General features: G+C 39.5%; 1 protein-coding gene across 3 annotated transcripts in view; it reads right to left on the bottom strand.

Annotated features, from left to right (window-relative positions):
* LOC124861680 (rho GTPase-activating protein 6-like) overlaps positions 1-13,667 on the bottom strand; it is a 93,074-nt gene that overhangs the window by 19,492 nt on the left and 59,915 nt on the right. The window lies entirely within an intron of this gene.

Genomic DNA, 13,667 nt, shown 5'->3' with positions numbered 1-13,667 from the left:
TCTCTATGGATGCAACACAACAGTATGATATAAGAGCGCACATTTGACACAGCATGGTATAAAAGCAAATTCTTAAAGCTATGCAGAGCGAGAGGGGCTATTTAATGGCCTGAGAGGATTGAAAGCCAGTCAGTCAGTCAGTCATTTTCTACAGACAAATTCATCTCCTGTTCTCAAGGTGAGATTGAATTTAAGTGAATAGTAATGACTTGCTGGAAACCTAAAGACAGATCTGACTAAGATAAACTGTTGAATCATCTCAATCTCCGGTCGTGCATTCTTGTGTCTCATAAAACAGGAAAGAGAGGACTTTGCAAAAGTCTATCTAATGCCTTTTTCAGACAGATGACTTACTAGTGTTGTCTAAATGTGTCTGTGTTTACATGATTTAGTAATTCTGCAAGCTGAGGGCAAAGATTTCATAAAGAAGATTTTTTTTTCTTTCTTCTGATAGAATTAATTGTAGATCTATAAAACAACCCTGAAAATCTGCCTGCAAATGAAACAGTCACAAGTCAACAAAGCATGTTCCTGCCTTCCAGAAAGCATTTCATCCAGCACAGCTGTTCTGTGTTGTTGTGAGTGTAGGCCATTCCTTATCGCTGACTGAGGAAAGCCTTTTGCCTCCTTCTTGACCTCACTCACAGCTCAACGGTGCACACAGATGGACATGCCTTTGCTCGACCATGAGTCTGCAGCAAAAGAAAAGACAACATGTTGGAAAAAAGTTTGATAAGAGGGCTGCCAACAGTCGAGTTGGTTCTGCCCGGTAGGATGTTTGACAGGGATGGATGAGCTTGGGTGAAACCCTGGGAATGCTGGCAGACAGTGATGGGAAAGATTAAATGCAAGAATGACTGCTGGGCCCTGGTAACAATAAACTGGAAACCTGCTTGACCTGTAGGGGCCTCCACACCAAGATGTCCCAAGCTTAACCAATGGCAAATACTTTGTTAGACATTTATCAAGTCTGTGAAGTGGTAAAATTAAATCCCTTGAGTTACAGGTCCATCTTTGTTGGAACACATATTGTTTTATTAATATAAAAGAAAATTTCCTGCTATCTAAATCTGAATTGGTAAATATTATCCTATTATTAAATCAAGGCAGACATATAAAATAAACATAAATAGTCTGTATACTTATACATGTCCATGAACTTTGATGACATTCTATTCTGAAACTATAAGGTCCAATTTGTTGATGGACCCACCGTTGCCAGCAATAGCAACTTGAACTATTCTGTATACATCTTCCACAAGGTTTGGATGAGAAAACCAGAATTGCAGCCTCCACCCTAATTCACCCCAAAGGTGTTGAAGAAGGTTGAGGTCAGGACTCTCCACACCAAACACTATACACCTCCAGCCATAGAAGTGATTTCAGCACGAGAATTTCACATGGCTGCTTTTCATTGTAAGGATCAAACACAACAAAAAGATAGCAAATGTGTTTTCCAACCATCTTTTCCAGATGTTCTTCCCATTGAACAGACCTCTTAGTAAAACTATATGTTGCATTCAGTTTTGATTTGAAACTATAGGAAGTCAATGTTAATTTTTATAGATGGAATTTAATAGCGTCTGCAAATCCTGGTCAACATGTTGCACACATCGTCCACATAGTTGTATAACAGACAGAAAACAAAAACACTAAGCTGATTAAGAGCTCCGTTTCTTTACTCTTGTAATGACAGCCAGCTACTATTATGTACATATTAAACAGAGCACATGGTAATTAGTTTCTGGCTGTATCAATAGAACTAATGAGCAGTACAAAACACACATGCATGACAATATCATAGCCAATTTCCTAATATTATACCGAGACCCATTAAGGTTAATGAGACTCTACTGGGCCACAAATTCCATTTAAAGACAGGGCATTCATTTATTCAAAGACTGTTTCAGACAAATGACAGGCCACAGTGCAATTATAGCTCTTAAGGCCTTTATTATGTCAGATCTTTGCATGATATAAAACAAACTATTTGGGTAGTTTGCGAGAATAAATCTGACAAGACGCTGTTATTACAAGCTTGTAATTGTAACATTTGATAGGCATGACCATGTTTCCAATTCAAGGCTTACTATGCTGTTCCAAAGTAACAGATTATGACTAATAACTTAAATCCAGTGTGTTAAAATACTTTAATGGAAACAACAAATGGTGCAGACCTTTCTTACGTTGTATGTGGCGTGGAGTATCACCCCTTCTAACTCAACTGTTGTCCTAAGCAGCTCCTGCTCATTCCTAATACATTGACATTGTGCTCCATCCTACTTCCATTTCAATTGGTAAACAATCTGTTGCGTACCCTTCTAATTGAACCATATGTCATAATTTGGGTTTCTGTTGGACCAATATGCGGGGAAGAACTCCTGAAGCTCGCAGTTTGCAGATAAGACAACACTTTATTACTCTGGACAGGGTAGCTAACACACAAGATCACACATAATCTCACATAAGGACCCAGTGGGGAACAACGGAAACAAACGGGCTTAAATACAAAACTGAACAGCAGGGGGAACCAATGACAAACGTGACCAGACAATCAGGGGAAAGAGTTCAGGCGGCCAGCCTGGTGGCCGGCCAGGAGGGCGTCCCCGGCAGATCCAGAGTTCAGGTGGCCGGCGATGTAAGGGCAGGCGATCAGCAGGCCGGCGGCGTAGGGCAGGCGATCTGACGGCCGGCAGCGGGAGCAGGAGAGCCCATGGTGGAGCTCAGAAGCGCAGTGCGGAAATGCTGGAACACAGGAGAGCGGTGCAGAGACCGCTGGGACCTTCGGCAAGGCCGTGGAGTTCTGCGGCAGAGCCATCGAGGCACAGCAGGCAGAGAGGGTGCGTCCTCGCACCCCTCAGGGACAGGAACAGGAGGTGGAGACAGCTCGTCCATGAACTCCTCCGGAACGGGAACCAGAGATGGAGGCAGTTCGTCCTTGGAGCCCTCCAGGACAGGACCTGGAACAGGAGCAGGGAATGGAATGGAATGGAAGCAGTCCATCCACGAGCCCCTCGCGGACAGGAACAGAGTGTGAGGGCGGCTCGGCTTGGGACACCTCCAGAACAGGACCAGGAACAGGATCGGAGTGTGGAGGTGGTCCATCCATGAACCTCCCCGGAACAGAACCTGGAACAAGATTGGGGTGTGGAGGCGGTTCATCCAAGAACTCCTCTGGAACTGGACCAGGAACAGGATTATGAGTCGGGAGCAGCGGTGATGGCTGATCAGGAGCAAAGCCATGAGCCGGAAAGCCGCCTCCAGCTTCAGTGGAGAGGCGAGTGGAGGAGGGGGCCCTTTGTCGCTCGGCCTCGATGGTGTGGTGAAAACGAGGATCAGGAAAAAAATCCTTCCTCGCCTTGAGCCAGTCTTGGAGGCTGCCAGCTATCTCCAGCCTCCTCCATGGGGAGCTGGGAGAGGTGGCAAGGTGGGAAAACAATTTGACCAGAATCTCATGCCTTTTGAATTCCCTCTCCATTCTTCCCGCTTGGTCCCGTTGGCTGGTTCCTTCTGTCATAATGTGGGTTTCTGTTGGTCCAATATGCGGGGAAGAACTCCTGAAGCTCGCAGTTTGCAGGTAAGACGACACTTTATTACTCCGGACAGGGTAGCAAATACACAAGATCACACATAATCTCACATAAGGAACCAGCAGGGAACAACGGAAACAAACGGGCTTAAATACAATACTGAACAGCAGGGGGAACCAATGACCAACTTGACCAGACAATCAAGGGAAAACACAGAACAGGTGAGGGCTTGGGGTGCAGGGAGACAGAAAACAAAGGACCAGACCAGGTAATATTACAAAAACACAAGCAGGTATGACACCATACTGTTTCAGTCTATTTTTTGTTATATGCAAAAATCTTCATGATGTAAAAACATAAAGGGTCATAAAAATATTCAAATCTCAAATTGCAATTTAACTCAATTGTATATTTTGTAAAATACTTTGCATTATATTGTGCTTTCCATTTATTTTGGCTCTGAACCTCATTTGGCAATTTTAGTCTTACACAATATCAGTATACTGAGTGGAATATTGAACAGTCATCAATGTGCGTATGAAACACCCCTACTCCACTTCTAATAAAACAAGCTTTGCACCAAGCTACGAGAGCTAGCATCTTTTTCGACCAAATAAACTGCTCTTTGCAGGCTCGTTATCAGCCTAACTAGCTCACACTGGCTAGGTCACTACTAGCCAACATAAATTTGAACTTCCACCATGATTTGTCATGCCATATTATGATGAAGCTATGGTATTTATTGATCAAGGTTGTCATTCTGTCAGAATCTAATCCTGGCCTAAGACTAGTCTTACAATACATTGCTTAGTTTTTGCTTCCCTTTAACTTCTCAGATGGCTGCCTTGACTTCCATCTACAAGAAAATCAGAGTTGCTACTGTCAATCGATTTCATTTCACTGGACTAACCAGAGCAAGCTTCAGAAAAAGGGGAATCTTTACTCAGAATCCTGTATAAAAGATTTAAAATATCAAGTTGTCATTGCTGCTGATATTTTGTGCTCACATGTGACAAATGCTTCACTGGAACGATTAATGACTCTAAATGTAGCGCACCATGCATTTAGATGACTAATGCCATCTGGAGATCCGGTACAGTCCTATGCAGCATGTGGTTTTTGTTCTATTTTAGACAAAGGGACAAATGGCGCAAAAGAATATGCCAGTTTCCATAGCAACATAAACAAACAGAAACCCAAGGGGCAAGGAACCGAAAGAAATATTACTATGGCAACCCACTTGAGGTCACACAAAGGCAGTGGGACAAATGTTGCTATGACGAATTGTTGAAATTACTGAACATGACAGATTTGAAACATCAACTGCAGACCTGCAAATCTACATTTGATTATCATGTAAATTATGAATAGTACAGACCAAAAGTTTGGACACACCTTCTCAGTCAAAGAGTCTTTATTTTCATGACTATGAATATTGTAGCTTCACACTGAAGGCATAAAAACTATGAATTAACACATGTGGAATTATATACTGAACAGGTTTAATAAGTGGGATTTCAAGCCTTATAAATAGGGTTGAGACCATCAATTGTGTTGTGCAGGAGGTGGATAGAGTACACAGCTGATAGTCCTACTGAATAGACTGTTAGAATTTGTATTATGGCAAGTAAAAAGCAGCTAAGTAAAGAAAAACGAGTGGCCATCATTACTTTAAGAAATGAAGGTCAGTCAGTCCGAACAATTGGGAAAACTTTGAAAGCGTCCCCAAGTGCAGTCGCAAAAACCATCAAGCGCTACAAAGAAACTAGCTCACATGAGGACCGCCCCAGGAAAGGAAGACCAAGAGTCACCTCTGCTGCGGACGATAAGTTCATCCGAGTCACCAGCCTCAGAAATCGCAGGTTAACAGCAGCTCAGATTAGAGAACAGGTCAATGCCACACAGAGTTCTAGCAGCAGACACATCTCTAGAACAACTGTTAAAAGGAGACTGTGTGAATCAGGCCTTCATGGTAAAATAGCTGCTAGGAAACCACTGCTGAGGACAGGCAACAAGCAGAAGAGACTTGTTTGGGCTAAAGAACTCAAGGAATGGGCATTAGACCAGTGGACATCTGTGCTTTGGTCTGATGAATCCAAGTTTGAGATCTTTGGTTCCAACCACCGTGTCTTTGTGCGGTGCAGAAGAGGTGAACGGATGGACTCTACATGCCTGGTTCCCACCTTGAAGCATGGAGGAGGAGGTGTGATGGTGTGGGGGTGCTTTGCTGGTGACACTGTTGGGGATTTATTCAAAATAGAAGGCATACTGTACCAGCATGGCTACCACAGCATCTTGCAGCGGCATGCTATTCCATCCGGTTTGCATTTAGTTGGACCATCATTTATTTTTCAACGGGACAATGACCCCAAACACACCTCCAGGCTGTGTAAGGGCTATTTGACCAAGAAGGAGAGTGATGGGGTCCTGCGCCAGATGACCTGGCCTCCACAGTCACTGGACCTGAACCCATTCGAGATGGTTTGGGGTGAGCTGGACCGCAGAGTGAAGGCAAAAGGGCCAACAAGTGCTAAGCATCTCTGGGAACTCCTTCAAGACTGTTGGAAAACCATTTCAGGTGACTACCTCTTGAAGCTCATCAACAGAATGCCAAGAGTGTGCGGAGCAGTAATCAAAGCAAAAGGTGGCTACTTTGAAGAACCTCGAATATAAGACATATTTTCAGTTGTTTCACACTTTTTTGTTCAGTATATAATTCCACATGTGTTAATTCATAGTTTTGATGCCTTCAGTGTGAAGCTACAATATTCATAGTCATGAAAATAAAGAAAACTCTTTGAATGAGAAGGTGTGTCCAAACATTTGGCCTGTACTGTATGCCATAAAACGTGTGCTACATGTAAACTTATGTTTAATTCCATGTGAAAACAACAAGCATGACATTTGAAAAAAAGATTTTAACTGGACTAAGTAAGAGGGGTTGCCCTGTGGTGTTCTGACAATTTTAAATGCCTGGTCTTGAATGAAAAAGTTTCCCTCAAGAAAGAAGTTTGGGTCAACCTCACATTGTATTTATTAGAGGTCAGTTAAGGTTACTAAGGTTTGGCATAATTTCCACTGAAGTGTTTTAAGACACATCTCATTGGACAGAAAAAACACTGCATTCCAGTTCAAGAACTTTATCCTATCTTTGAAACATGTTGGTGGCAGCAGAAAATTTGAATGAAATAAAATATGCCCATGCACCTAATTATTTCATGAAAACAAACAAGAAAAGGAATAAATATACTTGTTTGGCATGGCCAAGTAAAGATACTTGGTGAATGACCAAATGTGAATTTCACCACCATTTTAGATATGAGGCTGTTCTGTACAGAGAGGACAAAACAAATCAGTTATCACTTGTAATATTCAGGAGCAATAATTTCTGCACAGGCATTTTATACCACATTCTAAATAAATAAAAAAATAAAAAAGGAAAAGCCTCACCGAATTTGACCATCTTTACTTTAAAGCTCAGAGGTCTTCTCTTCCATATGTTTTAAATTATGTTATCATTCAATTAATAGAGAACATTATGCAAGGCCTAAAGGATAGCCAGCAACATGTTTTGTTTTTTTCAGTAATTTCCTCTTTTTGTTTAATCTGCTGATTAAATGCAGCATTTTATGTCTTTTATGCTATAAATGGTTTAGGTTTGATACAGTCTTGCATATAAAGGGGGTTTTCATAGATTGTTATATGTCTGTTAATAACCAGATAGGTTGGCCATTAATGCTAAGTAACATTTATAGCTCAGTCAAATTTTAATTCTTGCTTCTCCATCTTTCAAACATGTACAAAAAACTGTTTAACTTTTAGCAATAAGTTTGTTTAGTGACGGTCCGGGAAGAGTCCAGAGGAGGTTTCTAATGATAGACAAAAAAGCACAAAGGGAGCTTCCAAAATGTTACATTGTACCCTTGGTTTGTTTTCTTCCCCTTAAGTTTTGCAGCTGCTTTTTAATGATCCTTGAGCAGAGATTTGGTATTATAACACTCAACTGGAGGAATGCATAAGCATGTTCCAACACTGCTTCTTATTTCTTTCTTTCTGTATTGTTTATTTTTTAAAAGCTGGCTTCACACAAGCATGAGTAACTCAATAATACATGGCTTTTACTAACCTGGAACCTCCCCAGCATTCACATCTGCTTGTAATTATTGACCAACCTGCCCTGCCAGCTAGTGATGATAGTGTGTATATCTGTGTTTCTACACTTATTTGTCCCAGATTCACAATTCATTGCCCTTTTCACCTGTTTGTAAACTCCTGAAAGCAACACAACCAAATTTTTTGGTGCCATTTTCACATTGCTTTTGCAGAAGCAGTTCATTTGTTTTTTTATTAAGTTCAAGAATGTGAGGTTATTTAACTCCAGTATATGAGCTCACATCATAGCTCTGAATGACAGAAACTGTTCTAAATAAGAGTTGAGGTTCTAAATAAGAGTTGTCATGGCTTCAATGTCATTAAAACAGTTTGTGTATGCTCAGTTATGACAACACCAGATTTGATGTAGTCAACATGAAGGTATTTAGGAGTGCAGGGCTCCAGGGTCCAACTAAATTCAACAGAGAATACTTAAAACACAGTGTGAGATTAATTTAATCTTTATTCTGATTGTGATAATATTAAAGGGAACATTTTATGTGTTTTGGCATTAGGACCACCTTACAAATCGACTAGCAGAACCCGGACTGAAATATTGCACACGTATTACAGATTTTATAAAACACAGTTTGTGATTAGTTAAAGCCTAACTCTACTTGGGTTTCCCAAAAATAGTGCCAAATTATTTTTTTCTTCTCATTATTGTGAGCCCAATGTTGTGTATCATCCCATCTCAAAAGCTGGAGTTATTGTCACACCCAAAATAGTAATGAATAAAAAAATCTACTTTGGGTGTATGAATAAAAAGACATTTAGCTTCAGTATAGTCATATCTTGGCACTAACCAAGAGCCAAGTTAGTTACAAAAGGAAGATGTTGATTGGATTAGTTTTGGATTAATGCCATTTCAGTGGATTAAGCATTACTAATCTATGAAATGTATACTTCTGGAAGAAAATATTTGTTATTGTTTGTAAACAGCTTTACCCTGCATGCTAAATGATATTACCATCGAAAGTATCTAGCTAATTATTTTACATTGTGTTACACTGATTTGCTGTGGAGAGCGCTGTAATAAAATGCACCTCCATGAAACCAAAGGAGTATAAATTGCAGGTCCTTTCCAAAGTGATACAACTTTAAATCTAGTTCTCTTCAATTAAAGGAAAATTGCTGTATAGATCCTTTTGGTTTAACTTTATCTTATTTAAAGTTCTATATGCACCAAAATTAGCCAATCGGCTATTTTTCATCTATTGTCAAATGAAATGGACAAATGGAAAATGTGTCAAAATATAATTCAAGATGAAATTTACACATAAGGTGCTTTGTTTAATGAAATTTACACATTATGTACATCTTGATTTAGCTTTAATTTAAGGAGATCTGAAAATAATTACCTAAAAACACACATAGTGCACTTACAATGTCAGTTTTAATAGTTATTTAACACACCCAGCAACCACATTTGTATTTTACTCCCTTTAAACGTCTTCTGGATGACATATCCCAAAGCATTAGTGCAATTTACAAGATTTCAACACTAGCTGTGAAGCACTTAAAACAAAGGTATCAACTTTCACCGCACATTGTTGATATAGCTCCCTTTGCATTTAATGAGTCCTTGCTGGCTTGTTGACAAGAATGAGCAACTTGGAGTGTGCTCTCCAAATACAACCCCCCCACCACCACCTCCCGAACCACTGGCAAGAACATCTAAAGCCGCAGAACAGCGATAATGAGGGCCGACCTTCAAGAATTAATGCCTTGCATAATTGTTACATAAGCAGCAAAAGCAAAGAAAATTGAGGCATCAAGACCGTGGTAGAAAGTTGAAGGAAAAGTAGAGGAAGGACATTGGGGTTTGTGTGGTTGGTTGTAGTGCTGGTATCTGTGCATGACCGACCAACTCATGATAACATCCAAAGATCTGTTGGTGTTCCTCCAATCTAGCTGTCACAGGCAGTTTAGATTATGATATAGACAGTACAGGATCCATGAGGTAAAAACAACAGTAAAAAGATAACAGTCAAGTAAAATCAATGCTGTTAACCTCTGGATAGATGGTGATGGACGGGGGTTTAATGAGGTGTGGAGTTAAGAAGCACATTTAAATGCAGATAATACTTTATGCATTTGTTTATAGGGCTGTAAAATATAAGGAAAACATGGAATTGCAATATTGTTTAACAACACAATGATGAGTACAATTACCATTGATTAACATTCACCTCTCGCTTTTTTTTTTCTCTTCTCAAAATGTTCTTGATTTCTAGCATCATTGTCACATGACACTACCTTCATCCATGATTAGGAGATTTTGTTTGTTAGTTAAATTTGTTAGTTCCAATTAAATACTTTTACTGAATTTGAAGGAACATTAACTGATAAAAGATTGAATTCTCTGCTCATTATTTTTAACTTAAACTACTTTAAGACAGTCTCTGCTTATCCTGCTCTGTATGTATGCATGTATGTATGTATTAGGTGAGCTTTATTTATTTAGAGCTCTCCACAGTCTCTCCAGTATGTACAAGACTATTCTAGTTTTGTTAGATTATGCTAAATTTAAAAAGTCTAATTTCATCTGAGTTATAATTATATGTTGCTTTTGTCATACAAGTAGTTGCCAAAAAGGTTTTTCCCTGCTGCTTTGCTAGGCACCCTGCGACAATGACAAATACATTTTACTACAGTCCAAAAGACTCATAATTTCTCCCTAACTGGGAGTACTGTTCTAGCAAAGCATCTAGTGCAGATAGATGTTTTTATTCACTTTCACAAAACATTTAAAGCTGTTTTGTTTTTTGTTTTTTTCTGTGTGCTTTGTGTAAAGACTGAGCTGGCCTGAGAGGGGTTAAAGTCGCACCTCCACTTTTGCTTCTCTTGGGGACATCCTTTTTGCTTGCAGTGGTAGAATGTGGACCCCACTTCTGAACCCTGCAACAAAGACTAAGATAGGCTGCCACTACAGTCTCGGCGTAGAGGTTGATGCTCTTACATCATCCATAATTGGCCTTAAACGTCATTTTTGGTGCACCCTAGAAAATCTCTTTAACATTGTGTAAAGGCCATTCTTGATTCTACGACTAAGGCATGGTGTAAGTCTTATTAAAATGCATAGCATAGCACTAAGTGCTACAATAATCTATAAAAAAAACATTAACAAAATTAAACTAGGCTGGTAAACTAAACATGACACATAAAACCGGTAAGTAAATAACAACCATGGCTGTTTTCAGTTGATTCAAACTTCTGCCTGTAGCATGTGGCTGTTTTTCAATATTATATTTGGAGCAATCAGTGACTTGTCCTTTACCTGTATGAGTGTGTATAAGAGTGTTTGAGATCCTAATGAGTGCTCTAGGCTGCTGTGAAATTTAATAAAGGTCAAAACTCTGGAGTATCCCCACCACTGCCAACCACTTCAGAGCCAATTACCAGTCAGTGGGCATCTACAGTGGATAAATTGGGAAACAATAATCAAAGCTTTTAATTTGTGTTTTCAATTCATCTTTGCACACAGCTTTTCCATTGAAAATGTCTGTAATAACAGCAAAGAGAAATTGTAGATCAAAAAGAGAACGAATACCAGTCATGCGAGTTTAAAGAGTTCCCAGAGAGTCTTTGCAAGAAAATAACTTCCGAGTGTGCCTCCATAGACAGAAAATCTAATGAAAACCAAATAAAGAGCATGCCTCAGCATTTGAGTAGAATTTGTCTGTCAATGAGTGAAAATAGTTGGGTAAGTACACCCATGGGTATAGGGTTCCCATCAACTTTTTGCAGCCAGTGTTCTGCCATGCTAGCACCGTGAGAACGGGATCTCCAACACACAGACACACACAGATTTATATGCACTCCCAGCAAAGTAGTAGCACCCATCAATGCTGGAATGTTTTAAAAAATTTGATTCAGTGATTAGGCCTGGTATTGTCGCCCAAAAGGCTGCAACGTGTTAGCCCTCGGATGTTAGTCTGGAATCTAAATCACCTAATCTTATCAGTTGTTGACTTGACTGTGAATGGAAATATCCAATAAACTGAAATACTTTCAGCTCCATTCATGGTTCTTCAGGTTTCATCCTCAGGTTCAGCAATGCACACAATGTAAACACCTTCAAGGCTGGGAAGATTTTGACATTCAGCTGTCGACATATTTGTGTCAAGCTTAAAGAATTTACACGGGCATAATCCGCTCCATGATTTCAAGCCATCTAAAGTGATGACAGCGACAGAAATTGTGGTAACAACTCACCCGCTATTGTGTTTTCCAGCTGCCTTGAGGCCTGCCCCAAAGCACAGAACAAGCTGTTCAAACAATGTGTAAAAATTTGCTTCTCATCTTAAGCTAGATGTTACAATAATCTGTCATTTTTGTAATAGATGCTGTCTCCTAAATCTTACCTTTGCCAAGAGCCTGACATTTCACGACAAAGTCGAGTGCACACACTCTTGATGTAGGCGTTTTAGTCATTAGTCAACAGTCTTCAGTGCTAGGATTTGGTGGTATTTCTTAAGGAAGTGGGGCTACAACTGTCATTCATGATAAGACTAACATCTCTCTGTACTGCTTCAAAGGAATACTTGCTAAATGCAGCAAACTGAGCTGTATGACCTCATCTTTTCAGCTGCTGCGTTCAAACAAACTTCCATTTCTACATAGCGTGAATGAATTCACATGAGTTTTGTTAGTTTGTCATGGATATAAGATTATGTTGATCCTCTTAGGGAATAATTTATTTTTCACACCACTGGCTTGAACAGAAGCTTAAAAAATTGCAACATATTTTTTTTTTTTTTTTTTTCGCTTTTGCCTCTGTGTTTTTTCCACCATCTCAATTTAATGCAATAGCATCAGAATTAAGACTCTTTAAGTCTCTTTATGTTCCACATGAATTCTTGGGCAATTCTTTGAGGTAGCGAGAGAGAAGGGATTATAAAATGTTAGGTCTGTTGCTCAGAATCCCTACGACACTGGTGATGAAAATGACAGAGTAAAAAGCAGACATGTGGTCACTTTATGAGACACATGGTAGCATTTAGTTGCTGTTGCTGCATGCGCATGAGCTGTCCATAGTTCCACATATAGTGCTGTAAAAAATTTGATTTCTTCTGTTTTTGCCACAAATGTTTAAGATAATCAAACTAATTCAAATGTAAGACAAAGACAACCACAAAAATTAAAAATGCATTTTTCAAATGATTTCTTTATTTATTTAAGAAAAAGCTATCCAATCTGACTTGACCATATGAGAAAAAGAATTTCCTAAACCTAATAACAGGTTGTGCCAAAAACTGCCATCAAGCATTTCCAATAATTTTCAATAACTCTTTCACATCACTATGGAGGAATTATGTCCCACTCATGTTTGCAGTGCAGTTATATGTTGGCCACATTGGAGTGTTTTGGAGAATCAACAGCCTGCTTCAGGTTATGCAACAGCATCTCAATTGGTATAAAGTCTGGACTTTGAGTGGCCCACTCCATAGGCTTTTTTTGTTTTTGAGCCATTCAGAAGTGGATCTGATGGTGTTCTTTGTAGTATTGTCCTGCTGCATAGTCAAAGTACCCTTGTGCTTAAGATCACACACTGATGGCCAGTAATTTCTGCTATAGAGCAGAATTCATGGTTCCTTCAACTAAGCCAAGTTGTCTAGGTCCTGAACCAGGAAAGTAGCCTCCACCAACACATTACCACCATCATGTTATCATCAAACGTCAAGTAAGGCCTGTATTACTTTAGATGTTAGTTTTTCATGTGTTTTTGAATGATTTTGGTAGGCTGGCCACTCCTGTGAGTAAAACAGCTATATTCATAGTCATACGTTATTCAATGTTAGTTTTATAAATTTCTTCTTGGAGCAAAACTAGACTCTAGACTCACTTCAAATGGTTCAATAGGGGCAAAGGGTTTTCATGGCTTTACAAGACTTTATAACCCAGCTCTTTTGTGGTTCTTAGAGTCATTCAGATATGTCTGTTGACACTTTTCACAAAGTCATGCAGTCATTTTAGAAAATT

The sequence above is a fragment of the Girardinichthys multiradiatus genome, chromosome 24, assembly GCF_021462225.1.
Source record: "Girardinichthys multiradiatus isolate DD_20200921_A chromosome 24, DD_fGirMul_XY1, whole genome shotgun sequence".
Classification (NCBI taxonomy): domain Eukaryota; kingdom Metazoa; phylum Chordata; class Actinopteri; order Cyprinodontiformes; family Goodeidae; genus Girardinichthys; species Girardinichthys multiradiatus.
The sequence above is the reverse complement of the archived record's forward strand: the minus strand, read 5'-3'. Positions and strand labels throughout refer to the sequence as shown.